Genomic DNA, 20,200 nt, shown 5'->3' with positions numbered 1-20,200 from the left:
CTATTTTCCACAACTCAGAATTAGAAATCCCCATCTCTAAACGACCTCCTTTCCCTCTCATAAGAAGAGTTTGTATCAATGATGGCTCCAGGTGAACTTTTCTTTCTTTCTTCTTTTTTTCCCCTTTAAAGCAGAGAAGATCAACTGATGACATACTATTCCACTGCAGGGATTTCAGTAGATTTTCATTCTGAAAGATAAATTTGTACTAGAATTTAATGACCTCCCTCCCAAGCATAAGATAAAGGCTTGTGTTCCCATCTATGGAAAGACTAAAGTTTTGAGGGCTGAGAAGAGTTTAGGATAAAGAAAATTATTTTCTAACACAAATGGCTTTATTATCTAGGAAAACCAATGGAAGTACCAAAGCCTGCAAATGCTCCTGTCTGATATTCGGTACACCATCCTTGTCACTGAGTTTCAGAGCATTTTAACTGATACACAACTGTTTCATACCATGTATTCAAGACTTCAGATATTTCTGGCCAAGAGGCCTTTTAAATATGAGTGTCAGTCAAACGAATGACAGCCACCATCAGCCTTGTGGGATTCTTGTCTCTATTATTAAACTGAGACAGCTACAGCATCTGTCCAAAGTGTGGGTAGGACACAGCCTCACATTATAGACACTGTTGGGATTTTTAGGCTTCTGTCACTCATTATTATTATTAATATCATGCTAGTATCAAGAAAGTTGCTGTCTGTTGCACTCCCTGCTGTCCTGTGCAATGTCTTTGCAACAGACACTGGAAAATAAGACAGCAGATGTCAGAGCAATAACCACCAAGCCCTTTTCGGCATTTAAACTTTTAAAAACTACTAACTACCCTTTTTTCACCCATCCAGTATCAACTCCTGAACTTGCTATCCTTAAAGCAAAAGGATGAGTTCTAAAACCAATCTGTCCTCATTTCCACAGGAGGAAAAGGACCCACCTGATAAACTCAAGCTGCACAAATGCACTGCTGTGGACCAGCTGTACTGAAGTTTCTTACACTAATCAGTGCAGCACTATCTCAGATTCTTCTCTATGACACTGTGTTCTGTGCAGTTCCTACACACTTCAGCTGCTAAAGACCAAAAAGCATTTTTTATGTGTCTCGTTGCTGATAGAGAGTTAAATGTCTTGTTTAAAGGCACTCTGGCAAGACTCCTCTCTACACACTTTTACACTGCCCAGTCCATTTTAACAGCCTTGGAATGATTCTTGATGGATGCTAGTATCAATGACTCCACCAAAACCACAGTTCAACCATTAAAAATAAGAAAAGCCCACCACCACCCAAGACCACTGGGTTAGTCTGCATACGGTGCCAAATCCAGGAGCAGCACCACACACACACTTTCCAGCTGCAGCTCAGGACTCCAGCAATTATGAGGTTCAACATAAGCCTACACTAAACGATTCACAACAGTGCTCCAAATTATTTTTACTCCCTACAGTCAGTTACCACTTGCTTTGCTACCAAAATTCTGCCTTCCCAGGATGTATTCTGCATTGCTCTTTCACACTGCAAAGAAGTTGACCCTTCGCTGCAGTGATGAAAATGGGAAAAATTGCCAATTTCACAGTCTATTCTGCCAACAGGCTTCAATCAAGCCACGCGCGGCTGGGCTCTGGGCATTTTACTTGGATGAGATGAGCACCTGCGAGAGTTGCCCTCATAGATTTGGCCCCAATAGGCAGGAGGAGCTTCTTTTCCCACATCGCTGACTGTCCGAGTTGGAAAGGGAGTGAGAGCAGCTCCAGAAAGCCAGAGTCAGTTACGAAATTATTTTCAGTCTGCCAGCTAAGGAGTAAAGAGGATTTCAAGAATGCAGTTTGAGGTCATTCAGTTTTTATCTACTACACAAGCCATTCTGCCTGGCGAGAACTAAGAAAGCCTCTTTCCCTAGCAACAAGTCATGTTGTACACGCTGCTTATTCAGCTGCAAATACGGCTTTTATCCCAGAGGTAAAGGACTTAAAGAAGGCTATTCGTAAGCACTAATAGGCTAAAACAACTCAATTATTTTCATTTGAAGAGTAACGAGGCTGTCTTGTGAGATATTCATTTTGTTACTTCAGGAGCCATGCGGCACTTGTACCACATTCAAGTAAATAAAAGGAAGGGAGGAAAAAAGTCATCATGACGGGCCCTTTTAATGGACAGAGACTTCCTGCAGTGCTGAAATACCCTTTAAACAGGAAAAGCGAAAGATCATCAAAAAAACCCTCACAGTACATAGAGCAGTGTGCAAGGGTCAAGCTGTAGACAGAAAAGATCATCACATAACTGCTTATCATCCCTAATCGTTTGGGAATTTTTAGAGCAACATTTCAGCATTTAGACTGTGTGTGGGATCAAAAACACTTTAGTGCTGGTTTTCTCAGGCCACTCAATGTTGACCTGATACCATGATTAGTCGAATGCCCAAGAGCTCCCCTCTGACAGGATGAAGAGATTATGTGAGATTACAATGAACAGGCTCATCGACTTCACTTTGTGAAATGAGTCCTTGTGAAGGATACCCACTTTACCTTCCTCTGTGGCCACCCGAGACTGACTGCCATAAGCCTTTAATCACACCTTTAAAAATTTAAAATACGTAAGGGGGTTGCTAATCATTGGGGGACAAAAAGATATTTCTGGTGTTTGAAAGCAAGGTGGAAGATGGCCTGTATCTTGCATGGGGAAGAAAACCCTATTGTTCTGTCAAGGTCTGTGCACTTTCCATATTTTATTATTATTCCTTCTGTAACCAGAGTGATAGAATCAGTTGACCATAAACATGAACAATGCTGCTATGCCCCTTGTACAGCCCTACCCATCTGGACATTAGGTCTAGGAACAGAGGGTCTAGTCTCTAAGCAACCATTAATGTTAAACAATAGTAGTGAAGGGGATTTTTAATAGAAATAGCATTACTATGGTTTCAGGTGTGTTTGTGGTTTTTATCTATTGTCTAAATTAACTGAAACAAAAAGTCCCATGTTTCCCACCTCGAATGTTAGCGGTCGCCTAGAGCCAGTCAAGGCGACCTAGCTACAGCGACATAGTTACAGCGACCTAACTACGGGACAAGAGCCAGAAGAGGACTGCGCATGTGCAGAAGCTGGGGTCAACCAGTGGACACTGTGATGAAGAGGATGAGCCTTCATCTTGGAACCCCCGACGACCACCACTAGGAGGCACTGCGCAAGCACGGGTGGGAGGAGTGTATGAAAATGAACTAATTTTACTATGAAAGGGATAAGTTATGTAACCTAATAAATATGTATATTTTGATCTATATAAACTATACCGAAAAGGTATGGGGTATGCAGGTTCGGTGGAATTATCCCCCGTGCATCCAGTGCTGCAATAAAGAATGCCTGCCTTTTAACACTACATTGGTGTTACGAGGTTTTATTCCTGGATTTTCGGTGACACTTCTACTTAACAAATATATTTAATGCTTCTTGGCTAAGTCAGGTAGTGATGATATTGTTGTCCCAAAAACCTGGAGTTCGTTTACCTGCTGTGCAGAACGCCAACATATGCACAAAGCAGAGGTATTTTATTGCATATTTGCACGAATCTGGGTGTCTGTACAAGAGAGCACACCTCATTCACAAATCGAGTCATTTGTACACTTAACATTACCATATTCATCTTCCTAATACATATGCATTGTTATTCTTTTAAATAATTGGTTGAAGTCTCCTCGTCCAGCACATAAATTAGTATGCATGCTCAGTTTCTTCATCTTTTGAGTCTGGGGTATAACTGGGGTAGGTGGTCCGTGAGTCGGTGGTCACGATCTGCCCCTGCCAGAACCATTCCCCTAGTTACCTGTTTCTTTTGGCAAGTCTAAGCAGCTCTTCACAGCTCGTTAGCTATTCTTACAATTCCTCACTCTCTGATTCTACTTTGGACAGGTAAATCCTTATGAAACAGTAACACACTATTCAAAATCCTGTTTCTTAGTTTCTTTGGACATAGTATGGTTAATTTTAAACTTAGAAGATTACAAAACTTTTAACTATAATAGGGGTAGGGCTTTACAAAAATACCTACAGCACCAATAGTCTGATTAATTTCAATTATCATTTTACCTTTTGATTCCCCTTTTTATTCCTTAGTATAACAATATGGCCTCTGCCGCTCCTAAAGTTTCTAAATAATTTACTGAAAGTGTGATGCAAAAAACAGAGAAGAAAAAGTAAAGAGAAAATTAAGACACCATTATTGAATGCTGCACTTCTTGCTATTGCCATCAAAATCTAATTTCCATTTCCCAATTTATTGCTATTCGATTCACACCCCTTTAGCTCTATCTGGCTGTTCCTCATATAGGGCTAGCCAATCAAACAACACAAAGCATGCCTCTAGGTCCCTCCTCTCTCTGTCACCATGGTAAAATGTCTATCTATACCTAATTTAGTCTCCTGCTAGCTCAGTCACGACACCTGAAATCCTTCAGTCACTACTTTTTTGTCTCCCATGGCTGTTTACAACCAGTAGATGTGAGTCTGTTAAGGAGGCCTGCACAGACAAGGGAGGAGACGAGATGGCCAGCAGTAGCAATGCACAAACATTCAATCTCACTTCAACTGCTTCACAGGTTCCTGGGCACCTTTTTCCACCATTTTTGCTTCATCTCATTCCCACTCCCATCAATTTTCCAGCAAAACAAACTATAACAAACTCCTTTGCAAAAGTTGTTTTATTTCTCCAACACCAGACCATCCACAGTTCACTTCCTGGTGCTACCAGTAACACGACATTTTTGTTTGAAATTGTTGTTATTTTCTGTTCATTTCCTCTTTGCCATTTAACAGCTGCAACATGCCAATGAACAAACACTAGACATGGGACAGGCTTTGCCTCATTCCTTCTAATTAGACAGACATACCCATAATCAAGCTTCTCACTAGACATCCACAAGTCAAGAAACAGGTATCGCATATATGTAGAGCAACATGTATTCAAAACAAAAGACTTTTTACAGTATTTCAGCTATGTACCCAACAGAAGATGTGAACTCCTTATGATCAGAGCGTAACTCACAATAACAACCCCCAAAGAAACTTTTCTTTACTAAGAAACACAGCATACAAGAGCAACATTTTAAGCACAAAAAGCTAACCACAACATGAACTCACTGGTTTAAGTCATAAGGCTCAAGCTACACAACATTTACTGGAGATTAATGCTCAGCTCAAGGAGTTGATAACCAGAAGCAAAGACAAGTGAATTCCCTAGGAAACATTGTACAAGGCCCAGGTCGTTACCCATAGAGGAAGTGAAGAATAAAAAGAAGACCAAGTTCTATTCACTGCCTGTCCTTAGGCCTCAGACTCTAAAGTTACTACTACACTTTCACTATTTTCAGAAATGTGCATTTTATTAAGAAAAAAGTAAAAAGCAAATTCCAGTGTCTGAAAGACTCTCCTCCAAATGCAAGCCATTCCTGAAACTCCAGTTTTTCTGTCTGCTAGCCAGCATGGCAGGCAGCTTAGCAGACACTGAGTATTTTCTACTTCAGTTTCACAAAACCTTGCTAAAATACAGCATGAATTTTATATGGTCATGTGCTTTCTTCAAAAAAAGAATTTTTAAAACATTTTTTTCATCGTTAATGTCTTCTTGCTGTATTTTAATTATCCATTGCAGCATCAGGGCTGAGATGATAAAGCAGCAAATAGTAGTTTTAGGCATTCAACTGCTCCCAGAAAGAAGCCTCATTTTTCATATAGTCAGCGTATCCAACTGATCACTGAAAACTCATCAATCACGCCTCCACACACTTATCTCAAGTTTTATTTGCATATCCAGGTAAGTAATTATAAGTAAGCAAAAGGCAATCTGACTCCCAATCTAAATGCACAGGCTGATAAGTCAAAGTCTTTCACAAGTCAGTGTAAACGTAGTAAGAAATGAGTAACAGCTGGTGAGAAAACATCAGCTTCTGGTTTGCAGTAGAAATGGAAGCAAAATCAAAATTCCTTGCAAAACACAGCAGTTACATGCTAAAATTTATCTGACAACACCAGTGGTCACCCCTCAGTCTGCAGACTGTAATGGCTGAAAAGTACAGTCTTACCTCAGGCTACCTCTATCTGACCTGCTGGACAACTGCTCACACTGCCTTCGCGCAGCGTGGCCAGTTGCACAGAAGAATGCTCCCCTCACCTTTAAGACTTTCTTCCCATTGCCACTATGTTATCTTAGGTATCCTTCCACAAGCTTCATCATCACAATCAACGACATCTCTTCTACTCCAGAAAGTTCTGTTTTATATTGCTGATGATGAATGGTGACAGCTGTCTCCAAATTTATTGGAACGTTATTCTCTTGGTTCAAAACTGTTAGGAGCTGTCACCCCTACTCACTCGCCTTCTGTGTTCTAATGATATGGGACAGGGGAGACACTTCTGGGAAACCCATGTAGGAGTTAGTAAAAAAACCATGTGGTTTACAGTTCGATGAGATGAATCTGTAGGATTCAGTAGAGGATGACATATTCCTTACAGAAATGTTTGGAGGTCATTAAACATTTTAGTACTTCAGAGAAACTTCCAGTATAAAACAATAGTGAAATTTCTCTTTCACCCTTTTCGTTTTAAGTGATACACAACATTCCCATAAAGGCTATGAAGATTTTCAAGGTTGGAATAAACAGCTAATAAATTTGAATGTTGGAGAGAGCATGTTCTGGTTTCGGCTGCCGCCGGCAACAAAAGCGCCACCGCCCCTCCCCCCGCCGCGGTGTGGAGGAGAATGGAAAGAAACAGGCAGAAACTGGTGGGTCGGGATAAGGGAGTTTAACAGAGCAGCAAACAAAGGGAACAGGAACAACAACGATACAAATAAGGAGAAAATACGACACAAACTCACACAACAGACCCTCTCTCCCGGACAGGACCAGCGCCGCGCGCTCCCAAGCCACGAGTGAGTTCCTGCCGCGACGCCCCCCCCACCGGAACACAGCGTGATGGCACATGGTATGCAATACCGGGCTCTGCTTGGCCAGGTGGGGTCAGCCCGCACCCCCCGGCTGTGCCCCTTCCTGGAGTCCGGTGAAAATTAACCCTCTCCTGGCTGAACCCAGGACATTATCCATCCCTTATTCCATACCATCTACGTCATGCCCAGGTCCCCCATTGTCCACCTGATCACCACCACTTCTCCTGTCTCCAGATATCATTCCCTCAGTCTATGGATCATCACTCTAAAGTGTCCATTGAGTTCATTTAATCCAGGACTTCGGGCTCCATCTGTCGTAATGGTCTTCCGTGGCAGGAGAGGTGACGTGTGGTGATGGGCGGTCACTTGCTGCATCCGGAGCTCACGGCTGATGTATCTGGTGCGGCCCGTGCCCACAGTCTGCAGGTTGGAGACATCGATCTCGATGAAGTTGCTGGGTGCCTGTTGTTGAAAAACCAGGTCCAATTCCATCATCACTGTGCTCTGCTAGGTTTTCATCAAAAAAGTCCATCCTTCTTTAATCTGGATGATTCTTACTATGCTACTACTGGTACAAAATATAACAATTATAACAGTGATAACAGACAGCGACAGGGTTATTTAACAATTAACTTTATACAATTTATTTATGGACTATTCTCACCCAAAATCAAATCCCCATGAGGTACACATCGGATTTCCCCATCCTTCCGCATTACCCACCAGGTACACCCAGGTCCTTGAGCAAAAGCAATCCCACGGACAGGCTTGCCTTTGCCCGAGGCAGGATTAACCCAAAACGTCTTCCCTAACATGTTCCGCATGTGCACTACAGGGACTTTATCCCCTTCTACGGGGCGCTGAGGTTTTGACTGGGAAGGACCAGCCCGGTTGATGGACCCTCTGGTGTTAACCAACCAGGTGGCCGTTGCTAAATGAGTATCCCAGTTTTTGAAAGTCCCACCCCCCATTGCCCTCAAAGTGGTTTTTAGCAGCCCATTGTACCGCTTGATCTTTCCAGAGGCTGGTGCATGGTAGGGCATGTGATACACCCACTCGATACCGTGTTCTTTGGCCCAGGTGTCTATGAGGCTGTTGTGAAAGTGAGTCCCGTTGTCCGACTCAGTTCTTTCGGGAGTGCCATGTCGCCACAGGACTTGTTTTTCCAGGCCCAGGATGGTATTCCGGGCGGTGGCATGGGGCACAGGGTAGGTTTCCAGCCATCTGGTGGTGGCCTCCACCATTGTGAGCACATAGCGCTTGCCTTGGCAGGTTTGTGGCAGTGTGATGTAATCAATCTGCCAAGCCTCCCCATATTTATATTTTAGCCATTGTCCTCCATACCACTGAGGCTTTACCCGCTTGGCTTGCTTGATTGCAGCGCATGTCTCACATTCATGGATAACCTGTGTGATAGTGTCCATGGTCAAGTCCACCCCTCGGTCACGAGCCCATTGGTATGTCGTGTCTCTTCCTTGGTGGCCTGAGGTGTCATGGGCCCACCGAGCTATAAACAGTTCACACTTATGTTGCCAGTTCAGATCCACCTGAGCCACTTCAGTCTTAGCAGCCTGATCTACCTGGTGGTTGTTTTGATGTTCCTCAGTGGCCCGACTCTTAGGGACGTGGGCGTCCACGTGACGGACTTTTACAACCAACTGCTCCAGACGGGCAGCAATATCTTGCCACAATGTGGCAGCCCAGATAGGTTTGCCTCTGCGCTGCCAGTTGTTCTTCTTCCATTGCTGCAGCCACCCCCACAAGGCATTGGCCACCATCCAGGAGTGGGTGTAAAGATAGAGCACTGGCCACTTCTCTCGACTGGCAATGTCTAAAGCCAGCTGGATGGCTTTCACCTCTGCAAACTGGCTTGACTCACCTTCTCCCTCGGCAGTTTCCGCGACTTGTCGTGTAGGGCTCCATACAGCAGCCTTCCACCTCCGCTGCTTCCCCACAATGCGACAGGACCCATCCGTGAACAGGGCATACTGTTTCTCATCTTCTGGCAGCTGGTTATACAGTGGGGCCTCTTCAGCACGTGTCACCTCCTCCTCTGGCGATGCTCCAAAATCTTTGCCTTCTGGCCAGTCCATGATGACCTCCAGAATTCCTGGGCGACTGAGGTTTCCCATTCGAGCACGCTGGGTGATCAGCACAACCCACTTACTCCACGTAGCATAGGTGGCATGATGCGTAGAGGGGACCCTCTCTTTGAACATCCAGCCCAGGACCGGCAATCGTGGTGCTAGGAGGAGCTGTGCTTCAGTGCCGACCACTTCTGAAGCAGCTCGTACGCCTTCACATGCTGCCAGAATCTCTTTTCCAGTGGGAGTATAGCGGGCCTCGGATCCTTTGTATCCCCGGCTCCAAAACCCCAGGGGTCGACCTCGAGTCTGCCCTGGTGCTTTCTGCCAGAGACTCCAGGTTGGGCCATTCTCCCCGGCTGCGGTGTAGAGCACGTTTTTAACATCTTGCCCTGACCGGACTGGACCAAGGGCTACGGCATGAACTATCTCCCGTTTAATTTGTTCAAATGGCTGTCGTTGCTCAGGGCCCCATTCAAAATCATTCTTCTTCCGGGTCACGTGGTACAGAGGACTCACAATCTGGCTGTAATTTGGGATGTGCATCCTCCAAAAACCCACAACACCCAGGAAGGCCTGTGCTTCCTTTTTGCTGGTTGGTGGACACATAGCTGCTATTTTCTTGATGACATCCATTGGGATTTGACGGTGCCCATCCTGCCATTTTATTCCCAAAAACTGGATCTCTTGCGCAGGTCCCTTGACTTTACTTCGCTTAATGGCGAAACCGGCTTTCAGAAGGATCTGAACTATTTTCTCCCCTTTCTCAAAAACTTCCTCTACTGTGTCACCCCATACAATGATGTCATCGATGTACTGCAGATGTTCTGGAGCTTCACCCTTTTCCAGTGCAGTCTGGATTAGTCCATGGCAAATGGTGGGACTGTGTTTCCACCCCTGGGGCAGTCGATTCCAGGTGTACTGGATGCCCCTCCAGGCGAAAGCAAACTGTGGCCTGCACTCTGCTGCCAAAGGGATGGAGAAGAATGCATTAGCGATGTCAACTGTAGCGTACCACTTGGCTGCCTTTGACTCCAGCTGATATAGAAGTTCTAGCATGTCTGCGACAGCAGCACTCAGCAGTGGTATGACTTCATTCAGGCCACGGTAGTCTATTGTCAGTCTCCACTCTCCAGTAGGTTTTCTCACTGGCCATATGGGACTATTAAAGGGTGAGCGAGTTTTGCTGATCGCTCCTTGACTCTCCAGCTGGCGGATCAGCTGATGAATGGGGAGAAGGGAGTCTCGGTTGGTACGATACTGTTGCCAATGCACCATTGTTGTTGCAATTGGCACCTGTTGTTCTTCAACCCTCAGCAACCCCACAACGGAAAGATCCTCCGAGAGACCAGGCAAAATGGACAGCTGTTTAATTTCTTCCGTCTCCACAGCCGCTATGCCAAAAGCCCACCGATACCCCTTTGGGTCCTTGAAATACCCTCTCCTAAGATAGTCCATAACAAGGATGCACAGAGCCTCGGGGCCAGTTACAATGGGGTGCTTCTGCCACTCCTGCCCAGTGAGGCTCACTTCAGCCTCCAATACACTCAGCTCTTGGGACCCCCCTGTCACTCCAGAAATGCAAATGGACTCTGACCCTTTGAACTCTGATGGCATTAAAGTACACTGTGCACCAGTGTCCACTAGAGCTTTATACTCTTGTGGATCTGACGTGCCAGGCCACCGAATCCACACCGTCCAATAAACACGGTTGTCCCTTTCCTCCACCTGGCTGGAGGCAGGGCCCCTCTAATCCTGGTCAGAGAATTTGCTGCTCACCTGCTGTAAAAATGACTTGGAGGTCCCCTCCAGAGGACCGGAATCAAAATCAAACTGTCTGCCTGGTCTGGAGAGCTGGCTGCTGGAAACTGGAGCAGCATTTTTCCTAAGAGAATCCCCTTTGGTGATTGTTTTACCTCGTAACTCACGCACTCGTGCCTCTAGACTTGAGGTGGGTTTTCCATCCCACTTCCTCATGTCCTCTCCGTGGTCACGCAGGTAAAACCACAGGGTGCCCTGGGGTGTATAGCCTCTGTATTCCCTCTCCTGAGCAGAGAAACGCTTGCCCCTAATAGCTGAGACACTGGCCCGTACAGGTGGGGAGTAGGACATGTTCTCTTTCATTTGCCGCACCTCCCGGGCCAGTTTCTCCACAGCTGAGACAAAGGAGGAAGAGAGACTTTCCTCATATTGCCGGAGTCGGACAGCCACCTCATCCACTGTTGGTGCCTCTTTACCTTTCCAGTTTACTACTGCCAGTGAGTTGGCATATGAGTATGGTGCGCTCCGCACAAACTTCCTCCACATAGATGCTGTGCACTGGACTTCATCTGGGTCTGTGGGTACCTGCTCATCGTCTGGTTCATGGTAAACCATCTCCCGCACAGCTAATTCCCTCAAGTACTGAATACCCCTTTCCATATTGGTCCACTTGCCAGGATAACATACAAAATCCTCACTGAAGGGGTATCTCTCCCTCACGCCTGACAGAAGTCTCCTCCAGAGACTGAGGACTTGTTCCTTCTTCCCAATGGCCTTGTCAATGCCCCCATCCCTGGCCAGGGATCCCAGCTGCTTGGCTTCCTTGCCCTCTAATTCCAAGCTGCTGGCCCCATGATCCCAGCACTGCAGCAGCCAGGTGACAATGTGCTCGCCTGGGTGGCGGCTGAAATCTTTCCGCATGTCTCGCAGCTCGCTCAGGGACAGGGACCGGGTGATGATCTCTGTCTCTATCTCCCGCGATGACCCTGGCTCATCGTCATCCCTCCCGGAGCAATCTGCTCTCTTTGCGTCTTTCTTTAGTTTTACAGGGGCGACTGCTACTGGCACAGGTTGGTCATTGGGCTCAGCCACGATGCCTGGGGCTGGAGCAGCTGCCGTGCCCACCGGGCAAACTGAGGCAGACCCTGCAGCTGTGGCAGCTGCAGCCGTGGTGCCGGTCGGGGGGGCTGTGACTGCCTGCTGGGCTGGAGGAGCTGCAGGGCCGGCTGGGGGGGCAGCGCCAGCCGCAGTGCCTGCCGCTTCGTTTCCCCCCCTTTCCCCTTTAAGGCACTGAATCAGGTTGAACAGGGCTCGGTAGGCGTGGGCCAGACCCCAGCACGTTGCGGTGATCTGTGTCTCTCTGGAGTTCCCAGCGTGGCAGCACACTTTTTGCAGATATTTTACTAAATTGTCCGGATTCTGTATTTGTTCAGGGGTGAGTTTAAAAAACACCGGTGATACCCACTGCCCTAGGTACTTGCCCATGCTGTCCCACACACCCAGCCACTCACAGCTATCCGGCCCCGGGGCAGGTCTCTGCACGATGTTCTTAACGACTTGTTTAGCCCTAAACAAAACCTGCAACCCATTCAGGAGGCAGAACAAAAGGAGAGTGCTGCCCTGAGCATCCCACTGGTACTCGAAATTCTCAAAAGCCGTTAGGACCAGCCTGAGGGAGAGAGGTGGGGTGACAGAGTGGGGGAAGGTGTCCCCTCCAGTTTTCCCCACAGGCTGGGTTTGATTATTAACAAATTCTAAGACATATGATCCGAGGTATGGAAATGATCGCAGTGTCGCATGCAAATACAAGCCTAATTTCATGCACAGTGATGTTATCATGTCATAAGTCGATATCGTACAGTACAGTAAAATCGTCATCCTGATCTTTTTCCCTGAGGTAACAAACAGCACAGCAGTGAATACATACTGGAAGTAAGGACTGACATACCGGAGCCATCTGAACAAAGTCGGAAACATTTTTACCGGCCACTATTTAACTAACACAGAAAAATGTGTATAACAAAATTTAACAAAATCTAAGAAAGCAGTTTTAACACCCACTGCTCAGCCCTGCCGTTATCCCTGCCCCACATTGGGCGTCAATTTTATGTTCTGGTTTCGGCTGCCGCCGGCAACAAAAGCTCCACGCGGCCGCCCCTCCCCCCGCCGCAGTGCGGAGGAGAAATGGAAAGAAAGAGGCAGAAACTGGTGGGTTGGGATAAGGGCAGTTTAACAGAGCAGCAAACAGAGGGAACAGTAACAACAACGATACAGATAAGGAGAAAATACGACACAAACTCACACAACAGACCCTCTCTCCCGGACAGGACCGGCGCCGCGCGCTCCAGAGCCGCAAGTGAGTTCCCCCCGCGCCGCACCCCCCACCGGAACCCAGCGTGATGGCACATGGTATGGAATACCTGGCTCTGTTTGGCCAGGTGGGGTCAGCCCCCAACCCCGGCTGTGCCCCCTTCCTGGAGTCTGGTGAAAATTAACCCTGTCCTGGCCAAATCCAGGACAGAGGAACAAACAAGAGATTAAGCAGAAATTGGCCCTCAGTTTCAAAGTCTCATAAAATAGTGCAGTAACAGTATTTGCCTATGTAAAAAGAGGGAACGATCCTGTGATGAAAATTGCTAAGTGCAACACAATGTTGTTCAAAGATTCCTCGTAGTTCTGATACCTGTGAATGTAGCAAATGTAACAGATGTAGCGGATGTAGATAAAAATTATCACTTTAGGTCGTCAGAATCATTGCACAACCAAAGCAAGTCTTGGCTCTTTGTGAATAATTGAGACGCTTGTAAGATAAAAGACTCCTGAACAGTCCTTTTAGGTGGCTCGGCCTTGGGAGAGCAGATGTGCAAACTACAGAGATAAGCTGCAAGATGACCATAAAGCCGGATCGAAGCAACCTTGAAGGACATGGTAGATGTGATTTTAGAACTAAGTTTGTGCAGAAGCAAAGGTCAACCAGCGGCCACCTTGATGAAGAGTCTTCACGACCACGGAGAGGCGCCAACAAACGTGCGAAGGACATTAACATATGTTAATGAGATCTCAGAAAAAACATGAATATGATAAGCATTTCTCAGAAATGTAATGAATATGTATGTTAACATAGCATAAATACCTAGTAATTCTGTCTTTTCGGCATGCACACTTCAGCGGAGCTATCCCCTGTGCATCCAGCGCAGCAATAAAGAATGTCCACTTTCTAAAACTCCAAACTTCAGTTTTAGAGAGTGAATTATTTTGCCACTTTCCGGTAACAGTTCTCTTAAAAACCTGTCAAAAAACAGTAGTGAGGAAAAAAAATCCCAATACACTAATCTCTTAACAGTGTCTTACTAAAATTGCTACTTCACAAAGAGGTAGACAACAGTATATAAACAAACATAGCTATTTGGTCTATTTTACAATGGTATCAAACACAGCAAGAAAGCATGGTGGTCCTTCTTTACATCTGGTGTTTACATTAAATAATCAACAAGTAATAAGACTCATCAGCAGAAAGTATTTATACAGCAAGCAGAAAAACGACATGGTTAAGATGCAAAGCATCTTTACAAGATTTGTGTTTCAATACAAGACTCAACAAAACAAACAGTGGGCAGATTCCTGTACCAAACTTCTTAACATCCCAAAGCCATGTCCCTTTCACTTTAGGACCACACGAAAGACATCTTTGCACAATGCTAATTATTCTCTGTACTTGCCTAGCTAGGAATATCTACAGGAACTAACCACTCACCAGCCTCAAATATCACAGCACTAATATCTATACAACGTGCACATGAGAAGAGGTCCATTTTCACTTATGACCTAAGCTAGCACCAGAAGAATGCATATTTCCAGAGATAACTGGATACATTTGGCAAAGAAACAGCTTTGGCACTATTCCATTACACACATGAGATTTTTCCCTACCCATGCAGCTTATGTGACACTGGATGAGTCAGTCAGTCACTTGCAAATAAACTTAGCAGGCAAAGCAAGAGCAGATGAAGAGGAGCTGCCTGGGCCTTGCCTGGAACTCACTATAAAATGCTGCAGAAAGCAAATAAATGGGATACTTATTTGTCCGCCTTGCTGATGACAGAGCCTAGCATTTGCAATTGCTCCTGCAATAACAGTCTCAACTCAGGTTAAAAATCAGTGTCTCAACTATAACAACACTGGTGATTTAATTTGCCTAAGTGTTTTTTTCTATGTATGCAGCTGACAGTTTTCAAAAGTTCCTACCTTAATGAGGACAGTCCTAGCATGCCACTTCAGGTCCCTGACAGAGTCAATGTCGTTGTCTTAGACAAAAATCTGTGTCAAAAATGTGCATCCTATTTTGGGCTTAATCCACAGATGAAACGAAATTAATGACCATCAATTCCATTTGATTCTTTTTCAACATGCTACAAGCCCCCCCCAAAAATGAGGTCTGTGTATTTTTAAACCGTTAACTACAATTGAATCCTGTTTTCGAATCCTATCAAAAATATTATCTCTACCTGCTTTCACTCACATTTTGCAATGTTTATAAGGTTAAAAGTGTTTATTAAATTATCTGTACACTAAAACTGTGGATAATTGAAAATATCTGAAAACCACAAACCTAGGCTTTTCCTTTTGGGATACTATATTTCTCGCCACAGAAGGCTGCACAAACCTTCATACATTTTGCAAGCCACATAATAGATAACACTTTCTGAAATTACAGTTCAGAAACTCTCCTTGCTCATTCAGATACCTGCCATGCTAGGTAGGGCGGATGATGATTTAAGGATGAACATTTGTCCAGATCTACACCCTTAGGGTTCCTGCCCTTCTCTCCTCCAAGACCCCAAACTCACTTTTGTTCTTTCCAAACATTCCCAATGCCCTCCGACCCCCAAGCTTTTTTTGGCACTTCGTCCTTCTACTCCACTTAACCAACACAAGGGTGGGGAGAATATGAAAGGACAGTGTTACGTGGAGTAATGCTATGTCAAAACACACTTGCATCCTAAGCACACTTACCATCAGAGTGCAAGATGCAAAATGGGATTTGTCACCAGAGCTAAGTGACAAAGGCATTCAAGTTGCTGCGACTAAGGACAACACATGCATACACAAAGCACAACTCTTCTCACACTCACCTGAAGCACACATTTTTCCAGTGGTTATTCCTCCATCTTTATCAAGCTAGTTCAGAAGGAGGTATGCACACCTGAGTAACAACTAATTGCTTTGAAGAAAGACAGCAGAAATGCCCAGACCTGAACACTGGTCACTACAGACTTCTTGAGCACATCAAGGCTAGCACAAAACCTGTACCACCAGCAGTTAGACAAACTGTAGCCCACAGTATGCTTTTAAGCTGCTCTAGGTGACACAGGTGCTGTCTGAGAACCCAACCGTTAAAAGAAATTGTGCAAGAGCTGCACTGCACTACTCACCCAACTCAGGGCAAGGAGCTTGCCAGTAGATAGCTGAAGAAAGCAGCTGTCTAAATAATTACCCCTGGCAAGGCAAGTAACTTACACCTGACATTCCTGACTCACAACCAATTGTTGTCTCCTGCACCCAAAGCCGCTTCTCCTGGTTGTCAGCAAAGTGTCTCCCTGCCCCTCTGCTGGCATGCAGAAAAAGCTGTAGTAATCTATTTTGACATTCCCCCCATTCTTACTTGTGTCTCCACATGACTTAAACCAAACTCATGCCCTTCCTATGACTGTGTTTTTCAGAAAAGCATCTGCAGAAATCTAGAGAAAAACAGCCATAATCGACACTCTGCCTGGCACACATTGCTGCTCAGGAACTCATCTCAACCATTACAGAATCTGTTTTTTCATCCCTACATGTTGCCTAGCATAATTTAGAAAAAAAATTTAAAAAAAATGGAAGAGTCTTCTCGGATCCATTTTCGTGCCAGTGAAAACTTGCCCGGGCACCATTTTAGTGCCATCTTCTAAATTTAGGAGTCCCATGGAAATGGTGCAAGTGTCCCTTCCTGGCATGTAACATCAAAGTCTATTCTGAACCATTTATGCCAGGATTCTAGAGTAATCATTATTGTGTATCAGTCCATTATTAACCTTAGTGGGTTCTGTTGGTTTGGGGATATTTTGTTGTTGCTGTTTTGGGCTGCTGTTTTGTTTGGGGGTTTTTTTGTTTATAAAATTGAAAGCCAGGATCCACTTTTATAACAGGATTTAAGGGATTTCTCAATAACACTATTTTCACTGTTACAACTCAAATAACCTTAAACTAAAAAGACAGCAAAAGGAAAAATGTCACCATCACCAACACCAAAAAAAAAAAAAAAAAAATTAGCTGTTTTAGCAGTTATGGAGTAAGGTATTTATACAGGTTTGGCAAATTTGTGTTCGAAAGTTTAAGTAAACGAAATGGTACCTAGAGTCATTAAAGTGATAGAACATCTATTGTGTCTCAGAAAAAAGTAAATTTAAATCCTGAGCTACTACAATATTCATAAGTCCCCAGGTGACACCTCCACTCAGAGACAGACAGCTACCAGGCCACTGCAATAGCAAAGGTACAGGTTGCTTTTACATGTTTGAATTCATACCCCTGTCAGCACCTGCATTTTCTTTGTATTGTGTGCTGACAATGCTTTTCACTGTACTTAACAAGTGCTGTACCAGTGAAGCTGAATACAAAACCAAAAATATTTCTACTTCTACCTGAAAACATTGAGACACTTCTGATCTAGTATGGCACTTGTCAAATGGAATGTAATCTCTGCTCGTTAAGATAATGGTGATGTTACCATCCATCACACCAGTTCTACTCCCCCTCCCCACGCCAGTGCTGCAAAAGAATTAGATACACTGATACTCAATGCTGTAACAGTCATTAAGTAAACGAGGCTCAAGCAGAAGCCTACAGTGAAGCAAAGCTGGGATATCTGGAAAAAAACAAACCTTGCAATAACAGAAGAGAAGTGAATTGCCTACTTTTAAAATCCACTCAACACTGTCAGCTACACTGTGCACATTTTTCACCCCCGACAATAACAAGTGAGATGCACATACATGGTCTACATGTGTGTACCTATCCAAAACTCTCACTGCTTAGTCTTTCCCTTTGCTTTTACGGAAACCAGCAAGGCCAAAGCCCAAAGCTTCCCTCTTATCTGCCTGGTTCCCAGAGCCTCAGTCCTAAAATTATATCTGATCTTTTTACCAGGCTCCACATGTAAAATGGTGTGTCCCAGAAATTTTGGTTTTCTTAGAAAGAGCTCATAGAAAAACATGGGATTCATCTGGAAAGTAACGTGAACTAGGAGCTTCAAAGCTTCATGCAGGATCACTTACACTTCAGGTAGGAAGTCAAGAGACTCTTCCCCAACACTGTTCCATTAAAATACTGTCTTCAGCATTTTCCTTTCAGACAGTCTTTAACACGTTAGCTCTTCTCTTAGGGAAGCACAGCTTCTTGCCTCCTCCCCAGCTCAACTCCACCAAAATCCAGCCAGACCCACAGTCAGTCTGAGTTCAGCAACCCTTCCTTCCTCTTCTCCTCCACATATCATCCTGAAGAGGGCAGGTGATAATGGCATTCCCTCCTGCTATTTGAGATATGGACCCAGCAGTGCCCATGAGAAAAATTTATGCGGGCTTTTGATGCCGTGAAAAGCCGGAGCTGAAGACTCAATAGTCAGAGGGCTATTAAGCAGGTATCCTTTATTGAGGCGCCGGGCACACTGGGGATCTCTCCTCCAAACGTGCGCACCAAACACCCTGTCATTTCAGGTTAAATACAATCAAAATATACATATTCATTATATTTTCAAGAAATGTTTAGCATATTCATGACTTTTCCAAGAACAAATTAGCGTATGTTAATATCTTTCACGCATGTCTGTTAGCGTCCTCGGGTGGTCTTTGGGGGTCTCAAGATGAAGGCTTATACTCCTCTTCACAGTGTCTGCTGGTTGACCTTTGTTTCTGTGCAGACTCAGTTCTAAGATTACGTATACCGTGTCCTTCCAGGTTGTTTTGCTCCGGTCTTGTTGCCCTGTTGGTGCCTCTTTATCTCTGTGGCTTGGTACATCTGCCCTCCCAAGGCTGAGCTGTCTGGGGTAGAATTATTTAGGAGCCTCTCTATCTTAGAGCTTTCCTGTCTTCTCAAAACAACAAGTCGAGTTTGTCTAAGTAGTGTTATTGAGGAGCCTCTTTATCTTAAAGCTTTCTTGTCTTCTCAGAACAGCAAGGATCTAGTTTAGTTTAATTACAATCACTCTGGTAAGTGGAAATTTTACATTTACAGGTATCACTTTCCAAAATTTCACACAGATAATTGTATCCCTTAGTAAACCTCTTCCTGAAATGATTTAGGTAGAGCAAACCCTACCTTACTGCAACACCACCTTTTGGGTCAAGTGAGACGGCCTTCTCCTAGTACTTACTCTTGCAGACACCTCTTTCTCTTCACTCCCAACCCTAACTATCCCATCTCCCAAAGCAGATGATCACAGTTTTCCTCTTCGGAGGGACTCTCTGCCACCTCACTCCTGCTGGGCACACAGTGGCTGAATTGTCAGCTGTCTGTGTAAGCAGTTAACAGAGGAATCTGCCATTCAACCTTCTTGCTGACTACACATGCATTAATGAACTCCACAATGTGCAGCAATTCTTTTCTAAATAGTGTCTGTTATTCACAGCCACCCTACATCAAAAGCCTTTGTGCTCTTCCTGAATGTTTGCAACACGCTGCAGGCCTGCTGGACACAGTTCACAGGATAAGGGCTGTGGGAGTAGGGGGGTGGTTGCCTTTAGCTGTTTTCATTTTTCAGCAGCCATTTGTCCCATTGCTGGCATTACCACCACTTTGAGAGAAGCATATGTGTTGTTCTAACATCTCAGAAATGCCTTGGCATTTTACTGTCTGGTTCATTTAACTTTATTATTCTATTGTCAAACATTAATTTAAAAGTGTTTACACACTGAGACTTAGACAGCACTGAGACTTAGACAGCATCCTGTAAAAAAGCCCCTTTGTCCCTGTATCATCCACAGAGCGTATCTTCATGAACTCTGTGAGCTGGCTAAGGTTTTAAAAACAATAGTGGTTAAAGTCTTTTGTGACAAAGCACTACAAGCCAAATACTGAAGCTAATGCCATTTGCAGATACACACTGTGTCTCACAAGCAGAATAATGCAAGCAAATAATTATCCTCTGAAGAAAACTGAGAGAATGTGAAGAATGGTGCTTAACAGATTAATGAAAGTCTTACCAGCTCTTTCGGCTTGGAAGTCCAGCTCTTCCTCCCCACGCCTGCTATGAAACCCCAGTCTTGTTCTCCAGCTGCTCATTTAACATGCTCTTCCCTCAGTTTCAGGTTACACTCTTTGAGCCTACACAACACAGCTAAATTCTCTCATACAGGCCCCTCTGACCATTCTACCCTTCATTCCAAGTTC

General features: G+C 44.8%; 1 protein-coding gene across 4 annotated transcripts in view; it reads right to left on the bottom strand.

The window, feature by feature from the left end:
• ARHGAP24 (Rho GTPase activating protein 24) overlaps positions 1-20,200 on the bottom strand; it is a 259,532-nt gene that overhangs the window by 183,184 nt on the left and 56,148 nt on the right. The window contains exon 1 of one of the 4 annotated variants that reach the window (XM_075421201.1): positions 20,014-20,077. The exons of the other annotated variants lie outside the window; for them this stretch is intronic. The gene's annotated coding sequence lies outside the window, so the exon portion shown is untranslated. Of the gene's footprint in view, positions 1-20,013; positions 20,078-20,200 lie in introns of those variants that run through there. 4 annotated transcript variants of the gene reach the window in all.

Source organism: Opisthocomus hoazin, chromosome 5 (genome assembly GCF_030867145.1).
Source record: "Opisthocomus hoazin isolate bOpiHoa1 chromosome 5, bOpiHoa1.hap1, whole genome shotgun sequence".
NCBI classification, from domain to species: Eukaryota; Metazoa; Chordata; class Aves; order Opisthocomiformes; family Opisthocomidae; genus Opisthocomus; species Opisthocomus hoazin.
Note: the sequence above shows the minus strand (reverse complement) of the source record. Positions and strands in the feature narration are given on the sequence as shown.